General features: G+C 32.0%; 1 pseudogene; it reads right to left on the reverse strand.

Annotated features, from left to right (window-relative positions):
* Positions 1-7,400: 7,400 nt before the first annotated feature.
* On the reverse strand, positions 7,401-9,254 carry LOC110683918 (annotated as a pseudogene).
* Between the last annotated feature and the right edge of the window lie 3,781 nt (positions 9,255-13,035).

Here is a 13,035-nt window from a genome sequence, read left to right on the forward strand (position 1 = left end):
GTTTTTGCCTCCTGTCTTTGTGTTCTGGTTTGGGCTATTTGTTGAAATCATAGACTTGGTATGAGAGACTTAAGGGGAATGAAGAAGGAGAAAAGGGGAGCAGGGAAAGAGTGAGTACTGAAGATAAATCAAAGTAAATTATGAACTTTGTATGGCATAAATCATAATGCTAGCTAGTAGGCAGTAGCTCAAGTAAGCTCATTCGTAATCGCCGTGTGTGTAGCTAGTAGGCAGTAGCTCAAGTAAGCTCATTCGTAATCGCCGTGTGTGTAGCTAGTAGGCAGTAGCTCAAGTAAGCTCATTCGTAATCGCCATGTGTGTAGCTAGTAGGCAGTAGCTCAAGTAAGCTCATTCGTAATCACCGTGTGTAACGTATGTTTAGATTTCTTGTGTCTCCTGTAACAAAAAATAATCAAAGTAGGGTGTGTAAATTCTGATGACTAAGCAGAAGCATATCCAATTGATGATGCAATAGATTGAAGTGTAAAGAATTCCTGGTCTATTTCTTATTGCTACAATTAGTATCCCAAGTCCCAACTAATTGTTCTTTGTGCTCAACTCGCACTCTGCAATTATCCTTTCACTAAAAAATACTAGGGGAGTTTGATTTTGTTTTAAAAAATTTTTTTGGTCATAATAATAGAGGAGTAACGTGAAGGGAAAAAAATGGCAAACAAAAACTGAGGGGAGATGAATTTTGGGTTGAATTAGTGTTTATGAGTTGAAGAAGAGAGGAGAGTTGAGGTGAGTTGAATATGAAAAGTAGAAGGTGAAAATAAAGCCATTGTCTAGAAACCATTTTAGTTTTCAGTTTTCAGTTTCCTGTTTTTTTTTTTTGTTTTTTTTTTTTTAAACTAAAAACCAAAAACCAAAAAAAAAAAGGTATTTCCACTTTTTCGTTGTCAATTTTCAAAATTATCATTATTTTAATAAGTCAATATAATTTTTGATTCATTATGTGACATATATAATATACTTTTAAAAGGCAAAAAAAAAAAAAAAATCAAAAAACAGGAAACCACAACGATGCCAAAAGAACCCTAATCTCTCTCCTTTGTTTTGGGAATTACATAGTCATTAATTAGATGGTTGGAAAATTAAAATACAATTGAAACTTAAATGTGACATTTCTAGTAAGACTTAGACGTGACATGACATCATTTTTTGTGATCCCCATTGAAAATGATGTCTTCTAGCCCTAAGACTTAAATATTTGATATACTAGTTTAGGACCCGTGCCATGCACGGTCTATTTATATACGGAGTAGATCGTATGAAATATTATAATAATTATAAACAAATTATGCATACCTTTAATTGACATCGTATGAAATATTATAATAATTATAAACAAACCTAAGGACACACCAGGAGATGACACGTGTCATTTCTGGTGTGTCTTTTAGTATATTGTTATTGATGATTATATGTAGAAACGTGTAAAAAAAAAAGGATAATAAAAATAAAAATAAAAATAAAGTGGGTGAAGTAGGTCCCAATTTCAAGTTTTAAGTTGAGTCTTGAAATTTCAAGACTCAACTTAAGACTTGCTTGAGATTTTTGAAGAAAAATGGAAAAAGTCTTAAGTATAAATCTTAAGACTCAAAATGATGATGTCACCCCAAGTCTTGGGGCTAAACTTAAATTTTAAGTGAAAAAGTTAAATGTCCCATAAAATAAAGATATTAATAAAATAGTCTTTTGACCAATAAAAAATGAGTGTACAAGATGTTAATGAGTGTACATGTATCCTTTTTTGACATTTCTGTGAAATTTAAATGATATAGGTGGAGGTGAATAAATGAATTCCCACATTATGTATTTACTACTCGTAGTTTTGTGCCCCGTACGATGTCCGGGTTGTTGTTGAATTTTGAGATAATTATATTATTCGAATTTTCTACTCATGGAGTAATAAGAACATGTCAATCATACTTGCAAAGTAAAAAATATAGTATCACCGCTCATAAAGATATGGGTGGTTTTAGGAAAGAGTTTGGGCTCGAGTAGTTCTTGAAAGCGACAGAAGTAGCATGGTCAGAGCAATTAGAAGAAATGAATTTGGAGTTAAACCTATTTTCATATGGTAGCTAACTGGAAATTTTTTATGAATTGGTCACTACTCACTTGTACATACTACATATAAAATATAGGCATTTTATTGAAAATAAAACTAGATTAACATCGTGCGATGCACGGTTTTAGAATAAGAATTGAATTATAAACTTTTAATATGTACTGAAAGAAAATAACTTCCTCATTTTTCCTATCTAATTAGTTATTAAATATGAATATACAATTCCCGAAAGTGCATAATTTTCATATTTAATTAAGAAATTTCAATTAAATTATATTATTAACTATTGTTAACAACTCGTAAATAACTAAATAGCATATTATGTGTAGAAAACCCAAAATTTAAAATTTAAAAATTCAAATGGATTATATTTTCAAAGTAATGTTAAATAGGGTAGCTTAAAAATAAAGGGAAAAAATGACATCATCATTGAATTTTAGAGGGAAAAAATTAAATAAAAAAGTGACACGCAGGCAATGATGACATCAATTTTAGTATATACTAGTTTTGTGCCCCGTGCGATGCCCGGGTTGTTTATTGAATTTTAAGATATATTTTTAATCTATATGTCAAATTTTAAAACATATCATTGATACAAAATTAGTTAGGAATTGATGTGTTTTTGTTACGATTTAAACTTGTAGACATGTAATGACTAATAATAATAATATTGGTGAAAAACATTTCTTGACCCGTAACCTGAAATAATGACCATGTTTGAAATGACTAGTGACCCGACTGATTGACAGGTCTACACAGTAATAAAATTATATTAGATTGTGAAGAATATTATTTTAATTGATTAGAATATATTATAAACAATGGATGTGGTACATTTTGAACTAATTCCTTTGCTCCAAAAAAAATATTATGATACAAAAAATAAATTTATATGATAATTTATGAGAATTATAATATAATTATTTTTTGAATATAAGATTATAATTAAATTTATACATATGAAATATTGGTACTTTATAAAAAATAAAATTCTAAATTAACAATTTTATCCTAAAATTGTATCCAAATTTGATTGAAAATGAAATTCTAAACTAACTCAATTATCCTACAAATTGAATATTCTACATAACTCTATTCTACGTGGCACGACACTTGGTGAAAAGTTGGAACGCCAAGTGTCGCTGCCTCGTCGCCTGGCTAAAACTTTAGCTTCATACTAGGTTAGATCCCGTGGCATGCATAGTTCGGTTTCCCACTCTTTATTACGGTGTATTGATTTAAAATTATGTTTAAATATAATAAACAATTTGGTCTAAAATAAATTTCTTATTTTATAATCAACCAACTTATTTTTTTCTATCCTTCACGACTGTATATTTTATTTTATATCCAATCTTAATTATATTTTGTACACAAAGGGCATATTATTTTTTATTCTATGTTTGAAAATTTGTCATTTACTAATTATTTTAGCTTGAAAGATATATATTCATGATTTTTTTTTTATAAATAATCACTGTACATTTAAAAGTAATTATTTATACAAGAATTTAAATAAAGATATGATTAGATATTATTAAATATCTAAGTTGGTAAATATATTATTTTGTGATTATTTTTTCTTAATTTTAGAAGAAAATATTTGCATATATTCTCTATCAATTTTTTCAATTGTTTTTTTTTTAAATATACTAAGGACACATGTCATTGATGGTGTGTCTTTTAGTATATAGTTATTGATTGATATTAGTTAAGTTATATTATATGATATGATAATATAGTTTTTGAACCAAAAGTTTGATCCTCAGACCAAATTTTATTGAAAATAAAACTCAAAATTAAATTTTTTTATCCTACAAAGTCTATATAAATCTATTGAACTCTTTTTATCCTATTCTACAACAAATCCTACATGTTAAACTAATAGCTCCCTTAAAAAAAATTTAAAAAAAAAAAAAAAAAAAAAAAAAAAAAAAAAAAAAAACCTGTCAATGTCTGGCTATTAGTTTTATGATGTGGGAAGTTGAAATTTCCTTTGAATTGCTAATTCCTTCATTTTGAATTGCACTTTTTTTATTAACCAAACAACATGATTAGTGTATTTTCTAGGAATCTGAATGCCTATAAAAAAAAATTGGTTCAACCCAACAAGACGTCAAGACCTCATAGTGATGGAAAATTTGAGATTGAGTATGAGCAAAATTATGATATACAATCTCAAAAAACGAGTGAGAAAGTCTAGGGAAGAAGAAGATAGATTGAGTTCACTTCCAGACGTCATTCTTTCTCACCTCCCTATCAAATCCGCTGCTGCCACCTCCGTCTTATCACACCGATGGCGCCGCCTCTGGACCGGCATCACATGTGTCGAACTCTTTGTTGATGATACAAAATTCACCCCTGCCATAATCAACCACATCATGTGACAGCTTACTTGTCGGAAACTCCACGAGTTTTCTCTCGATGTCACTGAGTTGTCTGATTATCCAGAACCCACTGCGACAACATCGTGGTTTCGAGAAGTTTTCAGCCGAGATGTGGAGGATATCCAAGTCACAGCAGCGTATGATAAGTATTTTTTCATACCTGCTCTTTTGTTTAATTCTCGATCTTTGGTATCTTTAGCATTATGGGGTGTGTTAGAAATACTTAAAATTGAGGATTTGTGTTTTAATCTCCCTAATTTGAAGAGACTTAACCTAAACAAGCTTAAAGATGTCCCTCTTTGGTTGGAAACCCTAATTACTTCTTGCCCACTTTTGGAAGATTTGGATTTAGGCTTTAATCTAGATTTAAACTCACATTTGTCTAGTTATGCTGTGATTATAGTTGGTTCTAATTTGGAGTCACTAACTATACGTCTGCTAGCTGAATCCTCGAGTAAGAAGTGGCACCTTAGAGTATCAATTGATGCACCCAAATTGTCTTACCTTTACATTGAAGATGGCAATTCAATTTATACCTTTATCCGGAATCCAACTACATTAGTCGACGCACATATTAGATTGCTAAATGATGATAGTTATTGGCTGTATTTTGATGATGAAGAGGAGGATAATGACTTGTTACATGTACAACAAGAAGAATATATTCGCCAAATGGCCAAGTTTGTTAGAGGAATGTCTAGTGTTACCTACCTTGAGCTGAAGCTACAGAGTTGTACCAATATTTTGAGATATATTAATCATGTGAATCTGCCAATCTTTCCAAATCTCACCTATCTTAATACAAACTAGATATAAGCTCGTGCTATACACGATTCTAGTATATAATTTTAATTAATTTAAGATTTTTTTTATATGAAGATCATTCATTGGATATTTTAACACTAAAAGATAATTATTAGTTTTTTAAATAATTTAAATTTTAATTGTTCACTATTCGTTATTTTTACCTATGTGTCAAAAATTCTTAAATCTTATTCGTCACTTTTTCTTAAGTAACGAGTGAATTTTTTAATTCTAAAATAAATTATTAATCTAATTTTTCATTGGACAAAATAACACCTTTTCTTATGTGGCGCGTCGAATGCTCCAGAAAAATGCCTATATTAAAGGATTTGCTATTCTCTTTACACTGTTTTCCCAACTTAGAGCATCTTGAGGTGTGCTTAGATTCTGATGATAAAACAGAGCAAAGAAGTTGGTGTGCACCAGATTCTATTCCTGATTGTTTTGCAAGTACACTCAAGACTATACAAATAACGGGACTAGAGATCATTGGTGATGAACTCGGGCCTCTAGCATACATTTTGAGTAATGCACTTGTTTTGGAAAACCTTCTTGTACGTTATTGCAGCGTGAGTAGGGTATATTTCGGAAATGAACTTGATGAAGAAGCATATGCGGTGGGGAAAGTATATATGCAAGTTCTGTAAGTCATTGTTGAAGCTTCCACGGAGCTCCTCAACATGTGAGGTTGTGGTTTCTGGTAGGCATGTCGAAGCATCAAGTAATGCCATACAAGACAATTACGTTACATGTCAAATGTATTTGGGCGAATATATATAGTTTGGTTTAGGCTTTAACAATGTTTCTAGAAATGCTGAATATTGTATCAGGGTATGCCGTAGTGTAGCCTTGCAATATTATTGTAATGGTCTTAACTCTTTTCTATTAAGTGTTATCTATTATAAATAGGCCAAGCACTTTGTAAGCTGTCTTTTGGTTATGAAATTCATTATAAACTAACAATTCAAAGTTTGTGTATACATTCAATCTCAACATTGTTCTTTGTTATTTGGTTTGTCTGAAGTAGTGAAGTCAGAGGTCGGTTCTTGATAAAATTTGGTAAGAAAGCTAGAAAAAGTAATATCTCAAGTGCAAATTAAAATCTTCTTGAGAAATTACTTAGCTTGATGGTTTTGGGTCTGATCTTGAGAAACTCGCTATATATATCTTCTGCTTTGGGTTGTTAGTTAAAATTGTAGACAATCTAGACATTGTAATTAAATAAGTATTATACTTGTATTGATATAACTATAGAACTATAACCTTCTAATTTCTCTAGTTTTCAACCTTGCTTCTGCTACATCTTCTTCTTCAACCTTTATTCTCATCTTCAACTTGCTTGCTTCTCTAGTTTTTATTACTGCTACTTTCTGCTACATCTTCTTCTTCAATTATTTTATTCGTCAAGAATTTGAACCTTTCTCCGGCACTTAGGAGGAGACAACGATGGCGCAGAAGGCCAAAAACACTGTACCACCTCAATTCTCATCTTCAACTTGCTTGCTTTTCTAGTTTTCAACCTTTATTCTCATCTCTAGGTTTTCTAATTTGACATGATGATTTACTTAAATTGTATATAAATAGATTAGTGACATTAAAAAAAAAAAAAAAAAAAGTGATGTTTTTTTTATTTACATCACTTTTTTTAATGGGTATTTTTGTAAATGCATCATTTCTATATTTGATAATGGATTTTTTTGTGAAAAACTACCTTTTAAACTAGGTCATAATTCTTAATTTGGTAATGGGGATTTTTTGAATAATTCTTAATTTTTCTTAAGTATTAACACTAGGTCATAAGACGCAGTTTAAAGGACACAATTACCTAACCCCTGCTTATATATAGAATGGAGAGCAAGGAGGACAAATTGAGTTCTCTTCCTGATGATAGACCTCTCATATCAACTGGCCAATATACTCTAAATTTTCATAAAATTTAATTTGAACAGGCCCTTTCATAAAATTGAAAAGGAAAGAGTACAACGTTTTGTTTTTTGAGACTAGCTATATTATATAGAGTCACACTAATAAATAATTACTCTAAACCTTATAGATAGATCAAAATAGAATAAGTTATGATGGAGCTCTTACAAATTATGTAATATGAAAAAGTATTCTTTGGGTGAGGTAAGAGTTCATAAAAACTAGAGAGGTATGTATTTAACTTTGAGGGTCATTAAAGGTATAAACAAACTACATATTTTTTTTTTTGTATTATAAAGTGTATATAAAAATCAATTGAAACAACTTTTAGGTTGAACATTTCCAAAAGTTGATCCCTCACAATTGTTACAAAAAGAAGAAGCTTGCTTGTTCTCATGAGTCAACTTTATATTCTTCAATTTTATGCCCAAACAACGATGTTTTCGGCTACAATCAAATTTCACAGCAATCGATGTTGATGATGATTCATGGATATCGTCATATGTTACGTCACTTATTCTTACTCCAGAAACCTATTCACAAAAAATAAGAAAAATCATTTTATAAGATTTAAAATAAAAAATTTAAATAAGATATTAAACCTAAAAATATAGTCTAATATACCTCTCCAGGACAATCCTTATGATTGGGACAATAGTTTTGGTCGATGATAATTGGATTTTGAGCATTCTCCATTGTGAGATGCTGAAACACAACATCGCTAACAAATCCATCACTTGGTCTTCCCCAAGACTTAATTCTCACCCCATTCTCCGTATTAATAAAAGTTGACGTTTGTACCGTGACATTGTGAACTTTTGCCTCATGTAACGTTTTTCCTAAACTCCCAATACTTATACCATGACCGGGACCACATGTGATATCTTGAATCCACAAAATTTTAGTTCCCGGTCCAATTGAGATACAATCATCTCCTGTAGCAATATTCGAACTCGATATTGTAACATCAATTCATGATTGTACATGAATACCATCGGTGTTAGGACTATGGCCCGAGGCAGAAATCGTAACCCCTTTCACATTCACGTTTTGACAATCATCAATACCAATATGGTACAACTGACTGTCTAATGATGTTATACCATTTATTTCAATATTTTGGGAATTTACAAAACCTAAACTCTGCAATTCAAAAAAAAAAATTTGTTGTATTAATATAAAAATACAGATTAATATATTCTATAAATTAATAAAATAAATAAATCAGTTTATTATTTTAAAGCATGTGATAATAAAATGAAAGATAAAAAAAAAAGTTATTTTTCATTAAAATAGATAGGGTTATGTTAAAGAGATTAAATATTAATTTGCGGAAAAAAATAAATTCATAATCACAACTAATAATGCTAGAAGGTAAAAGATTAAATAAAACTAATTAAATTTTTTGAATATAATTCTTTTAAAATTAAATATTAATTTGTGTGGCCCTAATGTCTTTTTAATTTAAGTACGTTTTGAGTACTATGTCGAGTCACATAATAATTTTAGGACTGAGATCAAATAACATATAAAGTTATTTAATGTAAAAATAATATATAATAGGCACGTACTAGTTAAATTAGAGCATTACTTTATGTAGAAAATAAATAACTTACTTCCACACCACGAGGACATGCTTCTTTTCCAGATCTCTTACAATTCCATAACTTAGCTCCTGCCGCGTCAAACACTCCACCAGAAAGTGTAAGGCCATTGACATGCTCAAATAACACCCATGTTTTTGAGTTTTGAAGCACTCGAAAATCACTAGGGGCTTTAAGGGTTCTGTTAATAACAAAATTAATCTTACTACTTTGACATCCCTTTCCAGAAAACTTAAGGGATTTTGGAACAAAGTATTCTCCTTCAGGAATATGAATTGTCGACTCGCCCGTTGAATCACAAGTTATATTCCAAGCCGCCTCTAACGCCTTAGAAGAGTCCGAATTCGAATTGGGTTTTGCCCCAAGGTTTACCACATCATAATAATTGTAAGTTGCGGTAACAAACTTTAGGTTGAGAATCACCAAAATTATTGACAATGTTACAATTATGATCTTCATAATTTTTATTATGTAACAAACAACGATTGAATGCGTAAAATTTTGGTGCTTCTGTATAATTATTATAAGAAAAAGAATAGGTGAATTTTTTTTGAGAAAGAGAATATGTGAAATTTTGTTGAGAAAGAGAATATGTGAAATTTTGGAGGTAGAATAATTAATTTATAGATGTTGGATACTAGTTGCATAAGCATGCGAACACTTACGAAGTACAATTTATGATTAGGGATAATATTGTTTTTAGTCTAGATGATTTGATAATTTTTCATAAGATTCTAATCATATATATTTTTTTTAATCAGTAAAATAGTTTTCCTATAAAATGACAAGTAAAAAAGATATATATATATATATATATATATATATATATATATATATATATATATATATATATATATATATATATAAAGTTAAACTTATTTATCTCGCCACAAGTATTAAAACTAGGTCATAACTCAAATAGAGATTTAAAAGAATTGACAAGAAACAAGGCAGAGAAGTAAGAAGGATTTAATTTGATATTCTTTTGCCCTGCTGGCCGGGGAATAGCTCTGATTAATTAGTTGTACAAGTTTATAACAGGGAGATGATAACAAATTAAGCTTATGATGATCAACTACCAGATGATATGTATTTAATTTCCACCCTCCCCTTAGTTCATACACTGTACCACCTCAATTTGAGTCACACAAACCCTAACCCCAATTTCTCCGAACTAATTGTCATTATTGCAATCGAACTAATCGAAACAATCATATGCTCCCTGAGCATTCCTTATGCTAGTATTGATGATTGATGAATAAGTTGTATGGGAAGAAGTGAATGTAATCAATTATATTGGGGTTTGGTTGGTTGGATTTGAAAGTTCACTTTCTCATTCTACAAAGAAGAGGCCCGCCTTTATATTGGTGATGTAATATGATACTCCATTTTTTTTATTTACATCACTTTTTTTTATGGGATTTGTTAAACATCGCCCACAAATTACTACATAAAGCCCGCATTTTATAATTTTTTGACAAATTTGCCCTTTTTATAATTTTAACCGAAAACAAATTTTTCGCACTAAAAAAATGTGGATCACCGAAGAGACGTCGTTGGCGGTGATATGCACCGGAGAGTCGCCATCGTCGCCGGAAAACGAGGTTCGTAACGTATCGTAAGGACGAAATGGTGGCTGGCGCCTAGCCGAGAAGGCCATGCCGTGGTTGTGGCGCCTAGCCAGGACGCCGCCACCGTGGCATAGACGCCTGGTGGGGAAGCCTCACCCATGGGAGTGGCGCGTGGCCAGGACGCCGGAGCCACGGCCGGGGCGCCTGGCCAGGACGCCGCCACCATGGCGGCGACGTCCTAGCCAGGCGCCCCCACCGTGGCTCCGGCGTCCTGGCCAGGCGCCACGGGGCTGCTTTAAAATTTTTTTTTTTTATTTAATTTCTCTTTTTTTTTTCTTTTTTTTTTGTTTTGAATTTTTTTTTGTTTGTTTGTTTGTTTTTGTTTTTTTTTTATTTGTTTTTTATAATTATAAAAACTTAAAAAAAGAAGAACATCAAAAATTTTTTTAAGTAAAAAAACAAATTCAAAAAAAAAAACAAAAACAATAAACAAGAACATAAAATTAAAAAAAAAAAAAAAAGAGGAACATAAAATTTTTTAAAAAAAAAGCAACAAAATTTAAAACAAAATAAAAAAAAATCAGAAAAATAAAATTTAAAATTTAAAACCAAAAAAAAAAAAATTATTTTCGAAAATAAAATTTCAAATTTAAAACCAAAAAAAAATTAAAAAAAAAATATATAACGAGGCGCCTAGGCCAGACGCCGTGACGGTGGCGGCGGCGCCTAGCCCAGACGCCACTACCACGGCGGCGGCGCATTGGCCAGACGCTGGTGCCGTGGTGGTGGCGTCTGGGCTAGGCGCCGCCGCCACCGTCACGGCGTCCGGGCTAGGCGCCTCCGCCGTGGTGGTGGCGTCTGGCCTTGGCGCCGCCACCGCCTCCGAACTTTTTTTTTTATTTTTTAAAAACAAAATTAATAAAAATACCTTCTCGCCGGAAAACCGCTGTCCACCCGCCGCCGGTGCCGCCACTTCCTTGCCGGGCCGCCTCGACATCGCTCGGAAAGTTTTTTAGAGAGAGAAAGTGGAAGTAGAGAATAGAGAGAAGAAATTGTGTTTTTTACTTTGAGGGCAAAAGTGTCATTTCACTCTAATTTTGTGGGCTTTATGTGGAGATTTGCGGGCGATGTTTAGCAATTTTTTTGGGATTTGTTAAACATCGCCCACAAATTACTACATAAAGCCCGCATTTTATAATTTTTTGACAAATTTGCCCTTTTTATAATTTTAACCGAAAACAAATTTTTCGCACTAAAAAAATGTGGATCACCGAAGAGACGTCGTTGGCGGTGATATGCACCGGAGAGTCGCCATCGTCGCCGGAAAACGAGGTTCGTAACGTATCGTAAGGACGAAATGGTGGCTGGCGCCTAGCCGAGAAGGCCATGCCGTGGTTGTGGCGCCTAGCCAGGACGCCGCCACCGTGGCATAGACGCCTGGTGGGGAAGCCTCACCCATGGGAGTGGCGCGTGGCCAGGACGCCGGAGCCACGGCCGGGGCGCCTGGCCAGGACGCCGCCACCATGGCGGCGACGTCCTAGCCAGGCGCCCCCACCGTGGCTCTGGCGTCCTGGCCAGGCGCCACGGGGCTGCTTTAAAATTTTTTTTTTTTTTAATTTAATTTCTCTTTTTTTTTTCTTTTTTTTTTGTTTTGAATTTTTTTTTTTGTTGGTTTGTTTGTTTTTGTTTTTTTTTTATTTGTTTTTTATAATTATAAAAACTTAAAAAAAGAAGAACATCAAAAATTTTTTTAAGTAAAAAAACAAATTCAAAAAAAAAAACAAAAACAATAAACAAGAACATAAAATTAAAAAAAAAAAAAAAAGAGGAACATAAAATTTTTTAAAAAAAAAGCAACAAAATTTAAAACAAAATAAAAAAAAATCAGAAAAATAAAATTTAAAATTTAAAACCAAAAAAAAAAAAATTATTTTCGAAAATAAAATTTCAAATTTAAAACCAAAAAAAAATTAAAATTAAATCCTTCTCGCCGGAAAACCGCTGTCCACCCGCCGCCGGTGCCGCCACTTCCTTGCCGGGCCGCCTCGACATCGCTCGGAAAGTTTTTTAGAGAGAGAAAGTGGAAGTAGAGAATAGAGAGAAGAAATTGTGTTTTTTACTTTGAGGGCAAAAGTGTCATTTCACTCTAATTTTGTGGGCTTTATGTGGAGATTTGCGGGCGATGTTTAGCAATTCACTTTTTTATAGGTATTTTTTTAAATGCATCATTTCTATATTTGGTAATGGATTTTTTTTGTGAAAAAACTACCTTTTAAACTTCATATTTTGCGAAAACTACCCTAAAAACAAAATGTTGTAATTAACTACTTTATAAAGTAAAAAATGTTATAATTGACTACATTCTACCAGAATGACACATCTATACTAATCTATTAAAAGGGTTTCTAAACACGTTGATGTGCCACGTAGTCTATTTTTAAGTGCGCCACATCACCTTTCCAACATCTTATGATGCCACATCATCACTTAAACAACACCACGTCACCAAGAAACATATAGTGCCATATCATCACTAAAACAACGCCATGTCACCAAGAAACCAACAATAATATTTCGCATAAAAATATAAGGTTAGAATTGTATAATTTTGATTGTAAATTAGGAAATAATATTTTTTTTTTTTTACAGAAGTTAGGATTTTTTATTTT

This window comes from Chenopodium quinoa, unplaced genomic scaffold, assembly GCF_001683475.1.
Source record: "Chenopodium quinoa cultivar QQ74 unplaced genomic scaffold, ASM168347v1, whole genome shotgun sequence".
Taxonomy (NCBI): domain Eukaryota; kingdom Viridiplantae; phylum Streptophyta; class Magnoliopsida; order Caryophyllales; family Amaranthaceae; genus Chenopodium; species Chenopodium quinoa.